Source organism: Podarcis raffonei, chromosome 12 (genome assembly GCF_027172205.1).
Source record: "Podarcis raffonei isolate rPodRaf1 chromosome 12, rPodRaf1.pri, whole genome shotgun sequence".
Lineage (NCBI taxonomy): Eukaryota > Metazoa > Chordata > Lepidosauria > Squamata > Lacertidae > Podarcis > Podarcis raffonei.
In genome coordinates this window covers 33972019-33994270 of record NC_070613.1, presented here as the reverse complement: position 1 = coordinate 33994270, position 22252 = coordinate 33972019, and the positions used below count along the sequence as shown (strand labels likewise).

The 22252-nt window shown below is 42.2% G+C and overlaps 1 protein-coding gene across 1 annotated transcript in view; it reads left to right on the top strand.

The window, feature by feature from the left end:
- Positions 1–11791: 11791 nt before the first annotated feature.
- Positions 11792–22252, top strand: part of MACC1 (MET transcriptional regulator MACC1) — a 28392-nt gene continuing 17931 nt past the window's right edge. Inside the window, exon 1 of the mRNA XM_053410081.1 lies at positions 11792–11948. The gene's annotated coding sequence lies outside the window, so the exon portion shown is untranslated. The remainder of the gene's footprint in view (positions 11949–22252) is intronic.

The window sequence follows — 22252 nt, the reverse complement described above, 5'->3', positions numbered from 1 at the left end:
GTGACATCCTTTTATATATTTGAACATGGCTATCATATCACCCCTTAACCTCCTCTTCTCCAGGCTAAACATGCCCAGCTCCCTTAGCCGTTCCTCATAAGGCATCGTTTCCAGGCCTTTGACCATTTTGGTTGCCCTCCTCTGGACACGTTCCAGTTTGTCAATGTCCTTCTTGAACTGTGGTGCCCAGAACTGGACACAGTACTCCAGGTGAGGTCTGACCAGAGCAGAATACAGTGGCACTATTACTTCCCTTGATCTAGATGCTATACTCCTATTGATGCAGCCCAGAATTGCATTGGCTTTTTTAGCTGCCGCGTCACACTGTTGGCTCATGTCAAGTTTGTGGTCAACCAAGACTCCTAGATCCTTTTCACATGTAGTGCTCTCAAGCCAGGTGTCACCCATCTTGTATTTGTGCCTCTCATTTTTTTTGCCCAAGTGCAATACTTTACATTTCTCCCTGTTAAAATTCATCTTGTTTGTTTTGGCCCAGTTCTCTAATCTGTCAAGGTCGTTTTGAAGTGTGATCCTGTCCTCTGGGGTGTTAGCCACCCCTCCCAGTTTGGTGTCATCTGCAAATTTGATCAGGATGCCCTTGAGTCCATCATCCAAGTCGTTGATAAAGATGTTGAATAAGACCGGGCCCAAGACAGAACCCTGTGGCACCCCACTAGTCACTCTTCTCCAGGATGAAGAGGAACCATTGATGAGCACCCTTTGGGTTCGGTCAGTCAGCCAGTTACAAATCCACTGACTCTCAAGAGTCTCCTCCAGCACCATAATTCAAAAGCATCAATTCTTCGGCCCTCAGCCTTCTTTATGGTCCACCTCTCACTTCCATACATCACTACTGGGAAAACCATAGCTTGAACAATACGGACCTTTGTCGGCAAGGCGAAGTCCCTGCTTTTTAAAATGCTGTTTAGGTTTGTCATTGCTTTTCTTCCAAGAAGCAGGCATCTTTTAATTTCGTGACTGCTGTCACCACCTGCAGTGATCATGGAGCCCAAGAAAGTAAAATTTCTCACTGCCTCCATTTCTTCCCCTTCTATTTGCCAGGAGGTAATGGGACCAGTGGCCATGATCTTAGTTTTTTTGATGTTGAGCTTCAGACCATATTTTGCGCTCTCCTCTTTCACCTTCATTAAAAGGTTCTTTAATTCCTCCTCACTTTCTGCCATCAAGGTTGTGTCATCTGCATATCTGAGGTTGTTGATATTTCTTCCGGCAATCTTAATTCTGGTTTGGGATTCATCCAGTCCAGCCATTCGCATGATGAATTCTGCATATAAGTTAAATAGGCAGGGAGACAATATAAAGCCTTGTCGTACTCCTTTCCCAATTTTGAACCAATCAGTTGTTCCATATCCAGTTGTTCCATATACATGTCTACTCAGAAGTAAATCCTGCTGATTTCAATGAGGATTACTCCCAGGTAAGTCATTACTGTATTGAAGCCACAGTTTGCCAGCAACAGAGAAGGCATTTCAGTGTGTGTGTGTGTGTGTGGTGGGATTTAGTCCAGTAACAGAGATCAAGAACATCATGCTGCTCCAAGATTGTGAAAACCACAAAACATGGACTGATAACGTGTGAGGAAAAATGAACCATGCAAGAATATAAAAAGCAAAGTGTTCCAAGAGAATCTGGTTGTAGAAACGCAGTGACAGAGGAGATCAGGTGACTCAAGCGTTCCTAAACTGCCTTCCTAAATCAAGCATTTTAATATTCCCAGTGGCACCCACAAATTGAAAAATCAGCTTCAGTCTCTCTGCTGTACTTTGAAAAGGATTAGCCCAGGTTGATCCCTAACTATACTATACGACAACCCATTCCACATGTGAAGAATGCATTTATTATGACTGTGATGATAGATCCAACCTCAGTGGTATTCGTAGTCAGCAGTCCCCAGAGGACCATTGCCTTAATGTTTGGACCCAGATTGTCTTCTGAAGTTACTCCTTGCATTAACCATGCCAGAATTTGTGTGTGTGTGTGTGTGTGTGCATTCCACAAAGCTAGGTACTGATTTCCCTCTAAATTGCAGCTTTGACCATCTGTTAAACATCTATCATAAGGCCCGTGCAACTGAGGCAGATGAAGCAGGTGTATTGCTCAAGGTACAAATAATTCTGGCACAATTATGTTCCAGGGAGAGTTGAAGTGAACAGTTGCAGGCTCCCTTGGTACAATGTAAATCACCTTCCATGCATCTAATGAAGGGTGTGTGTGTGTGTGCTGGAAAGTTGGGAAGAGCAGACTTTTCCTGGATTTTGGCAGGCTAGTCCTGTGAAAGTTCTGACATATCTAACTAGCAGTACCTATGCGGAACAACTCTTCTTGGCTTCTGTCAGAGCAAAGACTTTCAATGTGGTTACTGGATCCCACCATCCAGTATTAAATGTGAGTGGAGGGAAGTCTGTACTACCATGTTCTGCCCAAACAGAAGCCCCCGGAAGTCTGAACCAGTAAGTCAATGCCATCTTTCGTTTATCTGTGTTTTGACTAACTTTTCCCCCCTGTTGATACTGTTAAATGGTCACCCTATCTTTACCTACAGGCACTGTCTCCAGACTGTCAGTATTTTGCAGGACAGATTCAACCACATAACAAAACTTGAGCTTTGCACGTAAAAAGTGGATTAAAGGGCTCTGTCATGTCATGCAACTGTTGTGCACACCCACAATCTCTGACCAGGGATCTCTGCACTTACCTAGGGTTCACTTTCCGTGGATTTGGTGGACCCAGCCTCCCACGTTCTGCTCCTGCCATGTTTTTGACCTCACCACCCCCAGTACACTAAGGACAGATGGGCATCATCAAGGGAGCTTTCTGTCTCTGAACTGCGAACAGCTTTCCAGAAAAGGATCCCATTCAGAAATCTTTTAGGAGGCACAATGGGGCCAATATTCTTTTTTACTTTCTCACAACAAAATACATGAGTTTTGTATGGGGGAGAGAACTAGTTAACACAAGCATTTTAGTAACATAATCTCTCTCTCTTTTTTTGGAACTGTGACTGATTTTTTTAAAATTTTGCTTTATTGAACGGCTGATTTATTTCATTTCAAACATCCAACAATTATATTTTCAGTCAGACCCTGAAGGATCTTAAGTAACGCTACCAAGCCTGGTGTAAAAATGGATTTCTACTCAGTGACGTCACAGCTCCACTTAGCCTCTAGGATTTCTGTCAAAACAAATACATCTTCTTCTCCCATACTTCTTCCCCCCACCCTCTGCAGGGTTTACACTTCCTTCTTCAACAATCATTTTTTAAAATGCCAGTGATAATTTTTCTCTGTCTGGTATTAAATTCCCTGAAACGATTCCCTAAAACTATTCATGCCTTTTACAGAAAATTCAGTGGATCCAATTAGTTATTTCTCAACCTTTGTTTCGAAGATGTGATTAATGTCACTGAAAAATAAACACGTGCACAGCAACTAGTTTTAATTCACGGAGAAAATTTTAAGAGGTGCCTTCTCTCTTAGCAACATTTCCAAAGTCAATAGCATTCAGCGGATCTGGACCTGAGCTTCTTGACTGAGGCTAGGGGTAAGCAGCTTAAAACGCAGATATCAATTCTTCCTGCTGAATTCCAGTTTCATTTGCATGTTGCTGTACACACCAGTGGGGATGCATGTGATGTGGATTAGCTGTTTGGTTTCCCTGCACCTGCAACTGTCCCCTCCAACCCCTCTTCACAAAGCTACCACCTGCACATGTGCAACAGCTACCTCAAATGTACACACCTCAGCTGAACTATGAAGTTGAATGCAGCTTATGTTTTCCAATCAGGTGGAAGCTGGTTTGAGGGGAAAACATCAAACAGTAGCATTTCTCAAGAAACTACAGCATGGGTAGACAAACTAAGGCCTGGGGGCCGGATCCGGCCCAATCGGCTTCTAAATCCGGCCCACGGACGATTCGGCAATCAGCGTGTTTTTACATAAGTAGAATGTGTCCTTTTATTTAAAATGCATCTGTGGGTTATTTGTGGGGCCTGCCTGGTGTTTTTACATGAGTAGAATGTGTGCTTTTATTTAAAATGCATCTCTGGGTTATTTGTGGGACATAGGAATTTGTTCATTAACCCCCCCCAAAAAATATAGTCCTACCCCCCACTAGGTCTGAGGGACAGTGGACCGGCCCCCTGCTGAAAAAGTTTGCTGACCCCTGAACTACGGGATAGATACGGATTGTGGCCAGTACACTGGAGCCAGAGTACATGGTAATATGTACAGAGTCCGAACATTGGTGGGAGGAGTGTGGGGAGGGAAGTGAGAATCTCTCTTCATAGTTAATAAGATCCTGTTTCACACATATAAAGCAATTATTTTGTAACAGTTTTGAATATGCACTCTGGGCTTGTTGCCAGCCCACTGCCTAGTATAAATCAGTGCTGCTCCACTAACTTCATGACCTACATACAGATGTGCAGTTACTTCAGTTCTTGAATCACATCATCTTAATATCAAGCAGCTCTGTACATTTAGTTTAGCTTTAAAAAAAGGTGTGTCAAGTTAGGGAACTACAGAGAGGTTGGTTATGAGGCTACAACAAGTGGGACCTCCAACAAAATGTTGCAGTATATCTTCCCCTCCTAACAGGTGCACTGCTCTTCAGGATATCAGACATACAGCCATGGCTTTCTCCTTGATATGATAGTATAGTATAAGCCGTCAGAAGCTCAATCATTCACATTTAGGATCAATAGTGGTATATTATTTAGAACAATTGAGGCTTCAGAGATTTTATGGCTAAGGTAGGAATCCTTAGTAAGCGCTCTCTCTCTCTCTCTCTCTCTCTCTCTCTCTCTCTTTTAATACTCCAAGATTTTTTTAGTTTGCCATAGTTAGGTAAAAAGTGTCTATGATAACTTTGGGATATGTGTTTTAAAGAATCTTTGGACTTCTTTATGTTAACCCTTTACAGTACGTTCCAATTTCTTTTTTGTAAGTTATGTTTTTAAGAGCCACTGTATTAATGTTGTCTGTTGTTTAGAACGCCTGAAGTTGGGTCTTTTTTATTTGGAAATGTGTTGTGCTACAATGAAGAGTTCTGCACTACTGAGCACCGGAGCCTGTTCTCCTTTGTCCATTTGTTCCCCTTTCCCCCTGTGCAGAGAGGTTCAAGCAGGACAGTTCACCCCACATCTCACAGGTTTTCTGATCCAGTGGATAAGCAACACCCCACTCTCCCACTGACCACCGACCATATTCAGGGGCACTTTCAGACCATCACTATTTTCAGGTGGGATTCAATGACACATTGGCAAATTGATGTCATGTGCCGAAAGCCAATTTGGGGCTCTTGCACAATGGGCCTGCTTCCTCCAAAGACGTGACTTTTTGTGAGTGACGGGAAGATGCTGTGGAAAGTGTGGGATAATGCTTGATTTGATGCTACGTCATCTATCCCCCTCCTCCAACAAACCAGAGTGGATGCTTATTAAACAGCAACGTTGTCCAATCTCCCTGCAAAGAAATTGGCATGGATGCTCAATAAACAGATAATCCAGAAGCACTCTCCATCTTAAACGGACTGCTTGAGGCGCTTATCTCCTTTGTTTTTAGTCCCCCCCCCCTTTGGTACTTCTGCAAACTGCAGAGCTCCCCTGAGGATGCTGAGACTTCCGTTTCTCCATAGCCTCGTTTTGTTTCTAGTCTTGTTGGCATGGGTGCTCTGAGTTTGCATGCTCGCATATACACGTCTGTGGCATAGTTAGGCTATGAATAGACAACTGTTTCACATATATAATATGATAGCTGCTTTCAAAGAATGTAGATCAGATACTTTAAACTTTGCACACTGGACTAATTCTGGTGCCACTTCACTTTGATTAGATTCCAAATGCACAATGGAGTACTATATAAAGAATCATTTTACATGACAGCCTTGTAAGCTAAATTCTTTTCACTGTCACTCACAGGAGCCTTTGCAAGAGAATCACGTTACATTACAAAGTCACCGCTCCTTATTTAATAGGGAAGAAAGGCTGCCAATCCACACTTTTCAAAGTATGTCACATTGAAATCAGTAAGAATTACCCCAACTAAAGGACTCTAAGATCAGATTCTCAGGCTGTGCGCATACTCCTGTTCACTCTGCATCCAGTCTACTTCCACCACTGGACTGGAACACACGTGAGTCACAATCCATATCTAACAGGGATCTATCATGTCGTTTCTTAGGAAATACTGCGTTTTGATGAGCTCTCCCCAAAACCATCCTCAATCTGAATGGAGAAAAAGAACTTTAAAATGGCAATGTGTACACAGTCAGACATAAATGATTGTCAAAGAAGAGCTTCTTCACTACAACAGCTCCAACTTGTGGACTTGCCTTGAAACTACAGAATTTATTAGGTTTGATCAAGTTAGCATTTATGAATGCCATTTAGTGCCTAAGACGAGAGTGGCTGGATCGGAACAAACAACTATCTAGTTCAGCATCCTTTTGCACACAGTGGCCAGCCAATAGGAAGGCCACAAGAAGGACATGAGCCCCAAAACACTCTCCTACTGCTGTTCCCCAGGGACTGCTATTCAGAGGCATGGAGTCTTTGAACCTGAATAGTATATACAAGCCAAACATTTAAAAACAGCACAAAGCGCTTATGTGCAATACAAATCAGTGCAAAAACTCGACTACCACCACCTGAACACATAAACCCAGGTAGCATAAAATCAACAACAAGAATGCAAAGGGGAAAGAAATTGGTTCCAGAATTTAAGAAGCACCCAAGCTGTATTATTGAGGAGCTGGGATAGCTCAGTCAGTACAGCATGAGACTCTTAATCTCGAAGTCGTGGGTTTGAGGCAAATTGGGCAAAAGATTCCTGCATTGTAGGGGGTTGGAGTAGATGCCCCCTGTGGTCCTTTCCAACTCTACAATTCTATATACCTGCTGCAAATTAAAGGTTAACAGTTTGGGGAGAATAAAAAAAGTCTTCTGTTTGTGCCTAAAGTTCCATAATGTAGGCACCAGGTGGATCTTCTCCAGGGAGTATCTTCTGTACATAGGCATAGAAGACCCCAAACTGGTTGCTGAATGCCAACACATTAATTTTAACCTAAAGAAAAAAGTGCTTTTTGTTTTTAATTATCTTATGGGTAAATCCCCCTGAGATGGTGGTTTAGGAGGCAATAAATAAATAAATGACGATGATGACAATATTAATATTAAATATGAGGGAATATTTGGGTATCCTGCCAACCTAGCAGTTTGAAAGCATGTCAAAGTGCAAGTAGATAAATAGGTACCACTCTGGTGGGAAGGTAAACGGCGTTTCCGTGCACTGCTCTGGTTTGCCAGAAGCGGCTTAGTCATGCTGGCCACATGACCCAGAAGCTGTACACCGGCTCCCTCGGCCAATAAAGCGAGATGAGCACCGCAACCCCAGAGTCGGTCACGACTGGACCTAATGGTCAGGGGTCCCTTTACGTTTACCTAGTCCTTTGGGTAACTCAGCCCCAAGCCAATTAAGCCCTTAAAAGTTAAAACAACACTATGTAGTTGGTCTGCATACCACTCTATGTCATCAAAGTGACTGTGGATCCATATAACTTGCCAGGTTCAGTTCCTGGCACTTTCAAAGTTCTCCAGTGGCAAGGCTGGGAAAGAGCTCCACTTGTTTCCTTGATTAGTTGCTGCCAGTCAGGGCCAGACTGATAGCACAAGTCAGCATTTGACAGTGTCATATGTTCAGATATGTACTGTGTATCACGGCTGTGCTTCTCAGGTGCTGGGCAAACCCCTGCTATGTTTTGTTTGCAGTTCAGGCCTCACCTTGTTAGTCAAGGTGACTGCTCCTTTCTAATTATTAAGTCCTAACCACAAGCTGTGCAATAACAGTGACACAGTAGCCAAAACTCGCCTGATTGTCCAACCAATGAAACTGTGGAATGATTCTTGCCACATGAATCAGAAGGCAGCTTGTTTTCCTTTCCCTGTATGGCACGTGGGTTCCTCTGTCCACAGATTCTCTGATTAAAAGGTCCCCTCAAGACTCTCACTGTTTTGCAGGAGGGATTCAACTGCACACCAGGAAATTCAGATGTGCACAATTAAAGAGCTCTTGCACAACAAAACCCACTTGAAGCAAAAAAAAGAAGGGAAAAAAAGAACTTTGTACGGTAAGGAAAGTGACCGGAAAATGCACTAGAAAGGGCAGGATAACAACTGATTGATGGGAAGTTGCATAACGTCTGTTTAGTTCATTTGTATACCACTTCATATTTCAGCAGAAATCTCTAAGTGGTTTACATATCCTAACAAAGAGGAAGAGGAAGCAGCAGCAGCACCAGAAGAAGAAGAAGAAGAATACAAATTCCACAAATTCTGCACAATGAATTCTCAAAAAAACACAGGTGTCATAAAACCTCCACACAAACAAATCATAATGATTGCTAAACAAACAGTGCCTCTGTGCATATAACCTCTGTGCAAGCTTTTTGCAAACAAATCAGGATGAGCACTCAATAAACTGGTTGTCTGGAGGCAAAATTAGTTCTTAGTAACACCACTACGTTGAACATTCAAAGCAGCTAATGATGGACTCATCTAAATGTGAATGCCTCACACTTAGGGACAAGGCTTTTGGTCATTGTGGAAACATCTCATCAAGTAGAATTTTTTTTAAAAGGTGGTTTGGAAAACCATCTCCCAACATTTTGTATGTACAATAGCTCTCCTTTCAGAAATATCAGAGGCCTGAAATTATTGAAATGTGAATCCTAATTTAAGCTTCCATTATACAAAAGCCCTAGCACAATGAATTAATGCCAGAGATTAATTAAAAGGTAATACAATAAGTTGGTCCATATACAACACCTGGAGCTGCCAGTAGTCAGCTTGGCACTTTAGGAAAAACCATTTTAGCTGTCATCTCTTTAGACTGCCAGCACATTTATGAGCAGCATTTGGAAAGCCAGTCCTTGCTGCATTGTCTAAGGTAAAATAGTCATTGTCAGTTTATTTAAATGCCACATTTTCCACAAGTACACCTGTGCTCATTTTTTTAAAAAACAAAAGTTTAAGCACAGTAGTACATGACAATCCATAATAAAAGGTACAGATAACACAGGGCAGGAATTCTAACTTCAGAAGGCATGGGGCATCCAACACATTTTGCAGTGACAATAAAGGACACTTCCGGACAACCTTTATATTGAGCATTCATCCTGGTTTGTTTGCAGGGAGATTAGAGGATGTTGCCATTCATTCCGATTTATTTACGGGGAGGTTAGATAGATGACATTGTGTGAAAGCAGCTGATATCCCACACTTTCCAATGCATTTCTCTGTCACTTTTAAAATTTGATCTTTTGGGGAAGTGATACAGTTTCATCAACATAAAGTGCTACAGTTCCAAGAGAGTCCCTGTGTCAAATTGTGGCTGATCGCCTGATGATTTAGTACAGAATTAAGCACACAGGCCAAGAGCTAACGCAAACGGAGGTCTTCTGAGGGCTGCTATTCTATATATATACATTGATTAAAATAAAGGGGTGCGGGTGGGGAATTGAAGGTAAGAGTTCTATACATTTGTTTTCTGTTAACTAAATACAATTGAACTATCAAATGACAAGACCCCAAGACAGAAACAACTGGGTAGGCTGAAGTCCACTCCTGGACTCTAGAGAGAACCAGGCAGGGACAGCTCCAGAAAAACTGGTTACGTTATTATGGGCCCAAGGATTCTATAGAATCATATAATTTTAGAGTTGGGAGGGATACCAAGGGTCATCTAGTCCAACTTTTTGCAATGCAGGAATCTCAACTAAAGCATCCATGACAGATGGCCACCCAACCTCTGCTTACAAACCTCCAAGGAAGGAGAGTCTACCACCTCTTGTGGGAGCCTGTTCCACTGCCAGAAAGCTCTTACTGTTATAAAGTACTTCCCGATGTTTAGTCAGAATCTCCTTTCTTGTAACTTGAATTCATTGGTTTGGGTCCTAGACTTTGGAGCAGGAGAAACAAGCTCCATGTGACAGCCTTTCAGATATTTGAAGATGGCTATCATATCTCCTCTCAGTTTCTGTTTTACCTGGCCAAACATACCCAGCTCCTTCAACCATTCCTCATAAAGCTTGGTTTCCAGACCCTTGATCAACTTGGTCACTCTACTCTGCACATGTCCATAACCTTCTTAAACTATGGTGCCCAGAACTGGACCCAGTACTCCAGGTGTGGTCTGACCAAGGCAGAATGGAGCGGGACTATTACAGTGGTATCCTGGTTTAAGAACAGCTTAGTTTATGAACAACTTGGATTAAGAACACTGCAAACCCGGAGGTAGGTGTTTTGGTTTGTGAACTTTGCCTTGGAAGCAGAACATGTTTCGCTTCCTGTAGAGTGTGTTCCATTTGTAAATTGAGTCCCCCGCTGCTATGGGAAAGCACGCCTTGGTTTAAGAACACTTTGGTTTAAGAACAGACTTCTGGAACGGATTAAGTTCATAAACCAAGGTACCACTGTACTTCCCTTGATCAGAACACTATATTTCTGCTGATGCAGCCTATTAAAAACATTAATATATAGCAGCTGGGGGAGTGAATGGGACAGCAGGAATTTTTTTTGGGGGGGGGGCATCTACTACACAGAATAAACTTTGCCACTAGGGCAGAAGTCAAGTAATCACAGAAGGCACAGTGCAAATAAAAACAAAGGTCTAAAATCAGGATAGGCTACTTCAATCAAGATTAGGATTTTTATCTTCTCTTGAGAACCCAGCCAGGATAAAAACTGAATGGGAGACACATAGCACTCACACCTTAATGAAAAGTGCACTGTGCGGGTAGCATACCTGCCATTTTGGATGCCACACTCTCATGCTGCACTCTTGCCCAGGAAAAAGGCCCTTTTTGGAGCGACAGCAAGGCGTGAGTCACGTGAATTGCCCAGGAGCAGGCCTCAGAAGAGCAGGCCTTTCCAAAAGCTGGGATAGTATGGAGTAGTGCAAAGTTGTGGCTAAGGGGGTCAGACTAGGACCTGGGAGTTCAGAGTTCAAATCCTCAACTCAGCCATACTGTGTGACCTTGGGCTGGTCACAGTCTTTCAGCCTGAAGCTATCTCACAGGGTTATTGTGCAGATAAAATAGGTGGAAAAGCATGAGCACTATGTTGAGCACCTTGGGGGAAAAAAGGGATATAAATATTAGAATGAATGAATGAAATAATGATTGATTGATTGATTGATTGATTTTGCAGCCACCAGCACCAGTCATGTCTCCAACCTTTCCTGCACCACCTCTTAAGACGTCACCTGTTCTTTTGTTTTCCTTTAGTGGCATTTCCCTATTTCTTCTATACCCAACAACTAAAACATTCGTGCCACCCCAGCTTATCTGCCTGGCGACAGCTCAGAGTTTCTCCTATCCATAATCCGGTCTTTCAGGTTTCAAGGCTATTTTTAAAGCTCTCACAGCTTTGAAATCTAAAAAGCAAAGAATTCGCCCCAGCATTCCTCAGCTCTGTTATTGCCTCTCTACTCTTTAATTCCCATTTGGCCACAGCAGGGCCAAGCCGAGCAAACTCCGAAGAAAACAAAATCCAGAGCCCGACTGCACTCCCCCTCTTTCTTACTCTCTCTCCCGCCCTCAGGTGAAACTTCAGTGGCCGGACTAGCTTTCCCAGTTTCAGGTGGAGGCCCAGGTGAGTCGAATGGACTTATGGGTAATGTAGTTCATTTTTTCTTTCAGTAGGAGTTACGAGGCGGCATCGGAACTCAGAGTCCCAGAAAGCCTTGCGGCCTCCAACCCACAAACAGAAGGTGTGTCTTCTAATTAGAATTCCTAACCTGTTCACTTTTTCTTTTTTTTTAAATTTCAAGCCAGCATGGGATCCCCAAGAGCGCTTTAGAACACGCTTGTCTCCAAAGCAATGCCCTTAGGATAAGCAGCTGCTGCGGATTTGAAGGGAGAAAGGACCAAAGGTACGTGGGTTTTGTTTCACCTTAAAGTTTCAAAGTTCAGGTGAGGGGGAGATGGGCGGAATGGGGTTGGGGAGACAACATGGATATGGACAGATTTGCATGTGGGGTGGATCCGCTTCCTGATCGCGCTCTGCGACCATCTCTTTTCCTTTCTTTTACAAATCGGCACAACGCATGTATAGCCTCAGCATCCGAGCCGCATTTTACCTTCAACTAAGAAGGAGGTTTCGCTGCCATTGCGCCCCTAAGTTTGGGGCAAGTTTATCCTGCTGTTTCCACGTAGAAAGCACCTGTGGGCATTGGAGCCGACTCCTAGGTGCCGAGGTCCCTTCGTCCCACCCACCCACTCATAAAATATATGAGGGGACCGCTCTCCCCAAAGCTAATGGGCGCTGCCATTCAAATAGTGTGCATGCACTACATCATGTGATCGATTACCCAATGCTGTGATCGATCATGTGATCAATAATGCGGGGTGGGAAATACCCCAATATTTTATTCAAGTTGGCTCCCCGCCTGTGGGCATCACTCCCCATTTTATAAAATCATTTCTGATGTTTGTATCAATAGGAGAACTAATTTTAAAACCCAGAGCAATTTACAAGGTTTCATACACTCCCAGGGCACTTTTGCTTTTTAGTCCATTAGCTTCTTGGTTTGAATCTTTTCTCGTTATAGGGCTCTTGGCCCATGTAAGCTGTGGAGTCGTTTCAGAGATAAAGTAGTCCCTGCTGGCTTCCAGCATAAGACATTGGGTGATAACCTACGAATGTGGTTAAGAGCCCCCTGGCATGTTAAACATCGATTCTGTGGAAGGGTTAGCTTAAAAGCTGATCGAAACAATGCCCCGATAACTCCTTTTATGAGGAGTCAACACTACTCAGTCCTGGGTAAAATGACAGTTTTGAGGTCTGCTATTCTTTGCCTCACATCACAAAAGAAGGAAACATTCAATTATACATCTTATTCCTAATCCTAGCAATATCTTTTACAGGATGTGACTCAATCCAAATGGCATGGTAGTGCATTATATATGACCTATTATAGCATAAAGAACAGAAAGTGTGTGTTGCTAAAAGGTTTTACTGATGTAAGGTTTTACTTTTGACTAATGAGAGAATTTGAACTGGTTGATTGATGGGCCAGAATCTGAAGTATGAGGATACAGTAGGTGTTTGTAGCAGTTGTACTTTTTGGCCCAAAGCTTTAAAATGATGAATCACTTGAAAGTGGAGATACAATTATTTACATCCAATTCAATGTGAGTTGAGTTCCATTTGTGGGATGGTTTTTTTGTGTTTTTTTTTTGGAACCACCTCTTGTGTCCTGTGAAAAACCACATTTATGTGTTGGGAAACCTATGAGATCAGTGTGGGGTATAGAAGGATGTCACTGGAGGAGGTAGCAGACACTGAGAGCTTCCCCTTGGTGATGGCCATAGATCAATGGTAGACTATCTGCTTTGCATGCAAAACATTCATGGCATCTGGTAGGGCTGGGAACGTCCCTTGTTTAAAACCCCGGAGAGCTGCTGCCAGCTAGCATAGTCTGAGCTGGATGAACCAGTTGGCATAAGGCAGCCTCTTCTGTTCCCTGCCCAAGCTGAAGTGCCTTCCACTTGTGATTGGGCCACTTTGGAACCAACCCACTGGAATATAATGGAATTCAACATTGCTTATGCTGTTTTACTGTTCACACTGCCTGGGGTGGAGGGCAGTACATTCAGAGAATTCTGGGCTGGCTCAGTCCTGCAAACTGCCTTTGGCAGTTTTCTTTGGGTTAACCACTGGCTGAGATCCTGCCAGTGGTAGGATACATATGGTCTTATGTGTTATCCATCACTGCAACTGTTTCAGTCACCAAAATGTTGGTGGCTTGAACTGCTGGTGGGTCTGGGCTGCCAATTTTCTTCAGCAGCTGTCAGGTGCACCAAATTGGGATTATCTAGCTAAATTTGGAAGCCTCTGAACCAGATGCAGCAAGTTGGTTACGATAACTGTACACAGCCTTTCTCACTGTGATATACAAACTGCATTAGAGCTTGTGCACAAAATTATGTCGAACCACAGTTTACCCTGAGGCTAAATGATGACTGGCCTTGAAGTTTACCTCATAGCTATTTAAAATTGGATGGACACCGCTGCATTTGCTAAGCTAACTCGACAGTATCCTGTAGCAGTTTGCTCAAAATACTAATTAGATGCTGTGTTAGTCGTCGTATTGAACATAGCTTTCTCTTCTTTATAATGATGGAGAGGCTATTAATTCACTGTAAGAAAAGTTGGTGAGGGAAGAGATGAGGGGGAAAATACAGTTAAGCTAGCATAGTTCTTTATTGACAGGTTTTTGTCTTCCAAAATAAATGGCGCTATCCTCACTCATAGTTGCGGGTTTTTCTGCTTAGCAATTTAGAAACCTTACTGCTTTCTACGCTTCCTGTAATCTCTTTCCTTCTGCCAGTTACTTGTAAAATATTATCTTGTAATAAATACATTAACGGGTAAAAATGGGATTATATTATCAATTTATAAACCGTAATAGACGCAAAACTTTCATATTTAAAAGACATCCCCTCCTTTAATTGCTTCTCTGCCTGAGCTTTGCACTCAGTAGACACCCTCATTAAATTGCCCATTACGGTGCTTGAGTTTTCAGAGAGGCTTTGCTTAATTCCCAGCTGTTCAGTGTCTGCCTTGCATTTGAGTTATTTCTTCCCTAAGTGCTTTATCCTGCATTTTAGTTATAGCAATTTTAATTGGCTTCTGTGTTACATTTCAGGCTTTTTAGACTTTTTTCATAATCCTATCAAACTTAGATTTATTAATGGTGTTTTTTCAGGCTTGGCTTTGACACATACCTTCTTTGGGTTAAGTCACACAACCCTCTTGGCACAGTGCTTGCTCCAGAGGAAACTTGATCAGCATGTGTGTGTGCGTGTGTGTGTGTGGAGCTCTGCATGGATAGACTGATTATAATTTCTAGTCTTGGTGTTACGTTAAAAAAAGGATATCTGTTTGGTTAAGTAGATGTGTGATTCATCTCTTTCACATAGGTATTTGTATGGTTTTAACAGATATTATTTTGTGTGTGTGTGTGTGTAGTGTGTGTGTCTTAATTCTACCAATGCTTGATTGTTTTTAAATTATTGTTTCCCCCTATTTTTCTAGCTGTTCTTATTTTTATCTGTAAGCTGCCTTGTGCTCCTGTCCGGAAAAAGGCAGGGTAAAAAGTACCGTAATAATAATAATAATAATAATAATAATAATAATAATAATAATAATAATAATAATAATAATTAATACAACCCTGGGGTGGGTTATTTGAATCTCTGTGGCAGTTCTTCATAGTTTTGGGAGTTAGTGGGAAGCCTCTTGATATTCGAATTACCTAATGAAGTTATTCTTCACTGCTGAGAAACTTGTTGATAGTTTCTCTTCAGTTCCAAGGTCATGTCATGCATGACCTTACCCCTAAGAAAGTAATTGCCAATTCATACCTTGATTTTTATTTGATAAAATTAATGCATGTGATGAAATTGTGAATGTTTGTCATGAACATACCCTGTGTGGCAACGTGAGATTTCTTAAGAAAAATACTGCCTACTGAAAGGAACCTGGACTAGGTAACTGAGTGGCCTTTCAAAATAAGAGCGTATATTATCTTTCATTAAGAGATTGAGACAGAGATGGGGATCCTGTGCCTCATCCCCTCAGATGCTAGACTCCAACTCCCATCAGCCCCTGCCATCATGGTCAATCATCAGGGCTGATGGGAGCTGGAGTTCAACATTTGGAGAGCCACAAGGCAGTGGCGTAGCGTGGGGGGTGCAGGGGGGGCCGGCCGCACCGGGTGCAACATCTGGGGGTTAGGGGGCTCAAATCCATGGGTTAGGGGGCGCAAATCCACGGGTTAGGGGGCGCAAATTACTTGCCTTGCCCCGGGTGCTGACAACCCACGCTACGCCACTGCCACAAGGTCCCCATCGCTGCCTTAAGGCAACCCACCCACTGCATGCATATTTTGAATTGTTTAATATGTACAGTCAGGTCTTTCCTCATCTCAGACTTGAGTGGCACTGTCTTAGTTTCATTACACAACCATATTCCTCCAAATTTCAGCACGGTACAGCATATTTAATGGCAGACTGTGTTTTACTCTTTCTGTATGACTGAGTGTGCAGGCATGTACTGAACCTGCACTTATGATATACATTGCTATCGGCAAGGAAGCTTGGTTCTCAGCCAGGGAATGTTTCTCTTAGTTTTCACCTTTGTGACAAAATATGAGCTGGTGTCCTTTGCTCAAAGTGGAAGGCTTGTTAGGTTCCTGTGAGTTCAGAACACCCAGGGTGACCAACCAGCATCCTCAAACTTTTTCAAAAGATTCTATATATTTCTGAAATATGAAGCATTAACGGGAAATAGACTGTAAAAGCAGATCCAACTCACGCTCAACTGTCCATTTTTGTGTGAAGATAAATTTACTCTACAAAAAGCCTTGATAGAGTGCAGGCGGCTGTGGGATTGTCAGCGACTGGCTTTAAAGCTACTGAGCTGTAGCACTCCTGTTCAATTTATATTTAAGAGGCAATGATTTTCAGTTCTAATGAAAAGCAATAAAGGTTTAAAAGCAATGAAAGAACCGGTGGGTTGTGTTGCCTGAACTTCCTGAAGTGGCTGGGGGAATAACAGTGATATGGGACAGAATTTTCCATGGAAATTTTGCCAGTGCTGTATTTTTCCACGAGTACTTTTTGATTTCATAAGTTCGTCATTAACAACGAATGAGTGCCGATTGCAAATACAATATTAGGCAAGCTTGGCAGTTTCAGAGTTGTTAGCTTTGTTCGTTAAAGGCAAGTAAAATAAGCAAGCTGAGTTATATCCCTCCCTATGGCATCAAACAAAATTCCAATGCAAATTAGTTCACTTGGCCTAGGAAATTTTCTGGTCAGAAAATTTTCAAAAAGATCCATGTCACTGGGGAGGAAGAGAGTCAAGAAGATGGGTGGAGAGTGAGGCGGGACTCTTCAGTAAGCGGGGTTGCCATATATCTTTTTGTGGTATGTTTGTTTGTGGCAGGTGAAATTTAAACAGGTATAGTTTTTCATTGTATCTCCATCCCAGGAAAGACCATAATGTTCGTATTTTTTATTGAAAGTAGTCCTGCCAGCTGATGTAGTTGACATCCCTAGAAGATAGTGGAGGAGGAACTCGCCATATGCCCCCGCTCTCCAGTCATCCCCAGATCCACAAATGGAAAAAAGTGGCCTACATTTATGGATCTGCTTAGGGCAGGGATGGGGAACCTGTGACTCTCCAGGTGTTGCTGGACTCTCAACTCTGATTAGCCTTTGCAAGCATGGTCAACAGTCAGGGATGATGGGTGTTAGAGTCCTAGCAACATCTCTAAGGGCCCATGGTTCACATCTCTGACTTGGGGGTACAAGAAGGAAGATGAGGCAAAGATGAGGAGTAAGGACAAAATCCTCTTCTTCTCCAGCTCTTACTTCCACACGCCTCCCTTCATCTGAGCTATTCTAAACTGTTAATAAATAGAGAGGAGGGAGGAGGTCAGCTGGCCTCAGCACATGCAGCAGAATGAGGAAGAAAAATCCCGAGATGATAGAACAGATGAACTGGAGGTGTGGAATTGCATTATCAGGCTTTCCCAACCTCCAGTCCCCAGATGTAGTCCAACAACGTATGGGGGACCCAAGGATGGGAAAAGAAATTCATGCAAATCCAGTGCTAGCATTGTAGAGAGTGCAATTGGAGTAGAACTTTTCTTCATTTTATTATATTTGCAGTATTTTAGAGTTTTAACATGGCACACCTCCACCTGCATGCAACTTGACACCTCAGCAGGCCATATGTCTAGACCAGGAGCCTCTCTGGAAGTCAGGGCTGGGCTGTCTCCTTGCTGCAAGGCTCCTATATTTTAAGGCTGCATTTAGTGTGCCAACTTTGAATCCGTCAGCGTAAATGCTAACTTGTCAGTTGTAAATGCTTACTTAAGCAATGTCTTTATTAGGAACATATTGGCAGAGACGCAAAATAATATCATTAGCTACCAAGTGCAACATTTGCAGTGTTCTACTCAATCTTGTGCATTACTAGTAGATCTTATGATGGTTTTTGAAATGATGTTGGCTTCTCTTGCCATGTCATCAGGAATTATTGGGGTGGACTGAGTTTTGTTTCTTGGTATCCTGTAGTTTTATGCACTTTGTGGTCAATACTTGCTTGCTCTTGTCCAATCAACATCCATCCATTTCTGCTTTGGGCAAAATCAGAAATCCTGATACAGGAACTCGAAGGGAATTTGCTACCTGGAGAAATTAGAACAAGCCTAACGGCTATCTAGGCTCCTAAAGCAGAAGAGCTAAGAATGGAAAAGTCAATCACCAGATAAATTTAGTGTTGAAAAACAGGCGCATGTATCTGCCTCCCATGGTCTGGACACCTTAGTCAGAACAATCTGTAGCAATACCTCAGGCTGCATTGTCTTCTGTTGCTGGGGAAAACAAAGATTATTTTGTAACGCACTGGAGGATTTTGCTGCTGTGGTGGCAAAGTCTGGCTTCACTCGTTAGAGCTGAAATATATTTCACTAAGAGACGTTTTTCTTTCCCTTGTGTTTTTTAGCAGGCTTGTCAGCCCAGTAGTACCCGTCAAACCGAAAAGTTCAATGCTTAAATCCTCTCTTTGGGTAATGCGTCCCTGAAACTATTGATGCCCATTCCCCCCTGTCAGTCCTTTCAGGAGTTTTGTTTATTAGGCCAATATATTTATTGAATGTCAAGCAGTATAATATTAGAAACACATGAGTAAAACATAAAGGTGATTCAAAGATATATATATTAAAAACCCAGGATACTGAAATAGAGCATTTAAAATTGCTGTGTATTTTAAAAGTTCACCAAGGAGCCAGAAAACAAGCTGAGCAGTGTGCCCAGCTTTCTGAGGTAAACTCTTTAAATGTCATGCTAGCTAGTCTCCCAAGAAATGCCCGAAGGATGCTCTCAAGTGCTTAAATAGTGTAAAAAGCTCTCTTTTTTGGGTCTGCCACAAGCAATTTAAATTGGCATTTATTACTTTTATAGAGCATGTAGCTCAGTCTCCTGTAAAGAGACTAGCTAATAACTGGCTGCTTTCTCACACTAAAAGAAACGAGGAGGAAACAGTTGTGCCACAGAGAAATATGGGGGCACCCCCCTTCAAGCTCTTGACTTTCTTTCCCCCTGCCCCCAACATTACCTCCTTCAAATGCCATTTTATAGAAGTAAACAGCTGAGTAGGGAAAATGAAGGCCCAGAAAAAATTGGGAAAAACCATCTTGTGTTATAAGCCAGATTGTGTTTTAAGCCAGTAATGTGTACACTGCCTGGAGTTGCTGTGAGTTGGGGGTGCTAATTGAGCAGAGCTCTGATCTGAAGCTCTTATTCTCCCCTCCCACATTCACAATGACTGCCTGCTTCTTTTTCTATTTTACAGAAATTATTCAGGTTATTTTCTTAGAGGCACTTCTATGACGTATGCCATTTTCATACTAAAGCCATCACCTACAAAACCACAGGGAAGGAAGCCAATCCATTTTTAATTCTCAACCCCAGTCAACTTTTAAAATGTCTAGCACAAAAAAATCCCTGCATCTATATACTTCGGAAATTTTGCAGGTTTCTTACATAGAATCATAGAATTGTGGAGTTGGAAGGGAACCTGAGGGTAATCTACCTGTAATACATGATACCTAGTGGTGTCTCTCTAATATATGCAATTTTCATCTAAATTGCTTCACAAAACAATAGAGGGGTTAAAATAAATAAACAAATGCCAAACTGGCAAAGGCTGTTCTTGCAGAAGAAACTACTGCTAGTGTCCTTCAGAAATTTGGCTTTGTTCCTTCCCTCAGAGGGGGCTGCCGTTTATGAAAGTTTTGTCCAATTCAGCCAAAAAAGAAGAGAGTTATTGATTACAGTATTATCTAAAAGACAACAATTGCATTTTTAAGGGGTCCAGCAACAGCAGGAACAAGCCATTGCACTGTTCTTCTGGAATTTCTTAGGTGTTATGCAATGTAACAAACAAACAATTTCAGCCATTTTCATCAAATTCTATCAAAAAGGGGGGAAATGTAGCCATTTTTTATTTCTCCATAATGGGGAATTGGGGGGGGGGTCATAACTGGATTTCGAACCTGAGCTGAATCAGGCAACTTTCAAATGGATCTGAGGTGAATTGATCTGTTTTCCAAAGCACTTAATCAAATCCTGAGGTAAATAGCGTAGTTGGTGCATACTCCCAGTTCAAATGGAAGCTGGTGTTTCCAAGTCGTAAGACAAGTTTCAATATATTGGGATGCTGTAGTTGGCAACGTATCTAACACAGTTACCGTATACAGGTAGGCAGAGTCCCTTCTCAACTGTAGCAACCCAAAAAGCATATTCCTGTTGCCTATATTGTTTAATCTGTAATACCTTTTTAAAAACGCTCCCTGGCTTTTAAACCACTTTTTACATATATCTAAAATACTGGTAGTGTTTTTTGGGCACTTTCAGTGCATTTCTAATTGTTTTGCTGTGTTTTAGTGTAAACTATCCTGGTATACATATTATGCAGGGCAGTTAGTATATATAAATCCCGGAAATAAACAACAACAACATACTGAAACGCCAGTATGTGGAACTAGTTTCTGTTTCATCTATGATTGTATGTTTTAAACACAAACCTATGAAAGATCACATTGTACAGTGTATGTTGCAAAATTTGTCAGATAAAACAAAGAGTGCATTTCTCCCCCTGCTTACTGACCTGCATTCGGATTAAACAAAATGCCATTGTGCCACCCTTCTTGGCTGTGTTATAAAATACACACCTTTTCTGGCATGGATATGAAGTTCTGTGTTAAGTTCTGGAGAACTTAAATGATAAGGCTGTTTCAGTGTTTTGGAATCTTTGAGTGCCCCTTTATAAGATTATCACTGGAATTATTTGCCTAGTCTAGTGTTTACATTTCCAGACAAAGATGTATTGAAAAATCAAAAATCAATTCTTTTGGGGGAATAGCATTCTGTGTTTGTTTCCGTAAATTTTGCAAGCAGGCAATATCCAAGAGAATCATTATAACTGGGCTGCCATTATACTCTCAGGGGTCAGTAAACTTTTTCAGCAGGGGGCTGGTCCACTGTCCCTCAGACCTTGGGGGGGGGGCAGACTATATTTTGAAAAAAACCCACACATGAACAAATTCCTATGCCCCACAAATAACCCAGAGATGCATTTTAAATAAAAGTACACATTCTCCTCATGTAAAAACACCAGGCAGGCCCCACAAATAACCCAGAGATGCATTTTAAATAAAAGGACACATTCTACTCATGTAAAAACACACTGATTCCCGGACTGCCTGCAGTTGGGCCAGATCCGGCCCCCGGGCTATAGTTTGCCTACCCATGCTCTACACGCAATATTTACTTTGGATGCTAAAACTGAATTGGCAAATCAGGTCCCTTCTTCTTTCTATGTGGCAACAAGAACACGTACCCCGGGTCATCTTTACTCAGGGGTGCAAGGGGTGTGGGGCACCCAGGCACCGAATTTGGGGGGGGGGCGCAAGGCACTTGCTGCTGAAGCCGCCTAAGCTCTTAACTATCAACCTGTTATGAAATAATAAACAATTTTGATCAAGCTAGAAAAACAAAATACATATATACCTAGGTATTACCGAAATGTATACCTACTGTTTCACTAAAGGACTTTTGACTTTGTGCGCTCATTTACCAAAGATGTGCCACACCAGCAATGGCGCTTGTCATTCTCAACGGCGCCGTGCACGTGAAATTAACTATATTTGGGGGCGCTGGGAGGATCTTTGCACCCTGGCGGTGCATATGCTAAAGACGGCCCTGCACGTACCTATGGGACTTTATAAGCACAGACCCTGTGCAGACATTCAGCAAGTGAGAAATCTGGCACAGGGAAGGGGAGCGAAATCTGATTCTGTTATTGTAATTCCTCCCTCTGTGCATGGAGAAGAAATTACTTTGAAAGACTGTGCAGGGATAAGCAGCCCACACAACATGACTTGCAGTCTTAACCAATGTCTGCTCAGGTGTAAGTCTTGTAGAATTCAATGGGGCTTCCTCCCAGGTAAGTGAGTCTAAACTCAAATAGGCAACTATCCATGCCTCCCCATTGTGACGTTAATGTGAGGAATTCCTAAGCCATTTCTTTCTGGACTTTGGTTACGATTTATGCCTTGTGGTTCTAAAACATTTATTGGTTAGTAAAGCAACTTGTCTT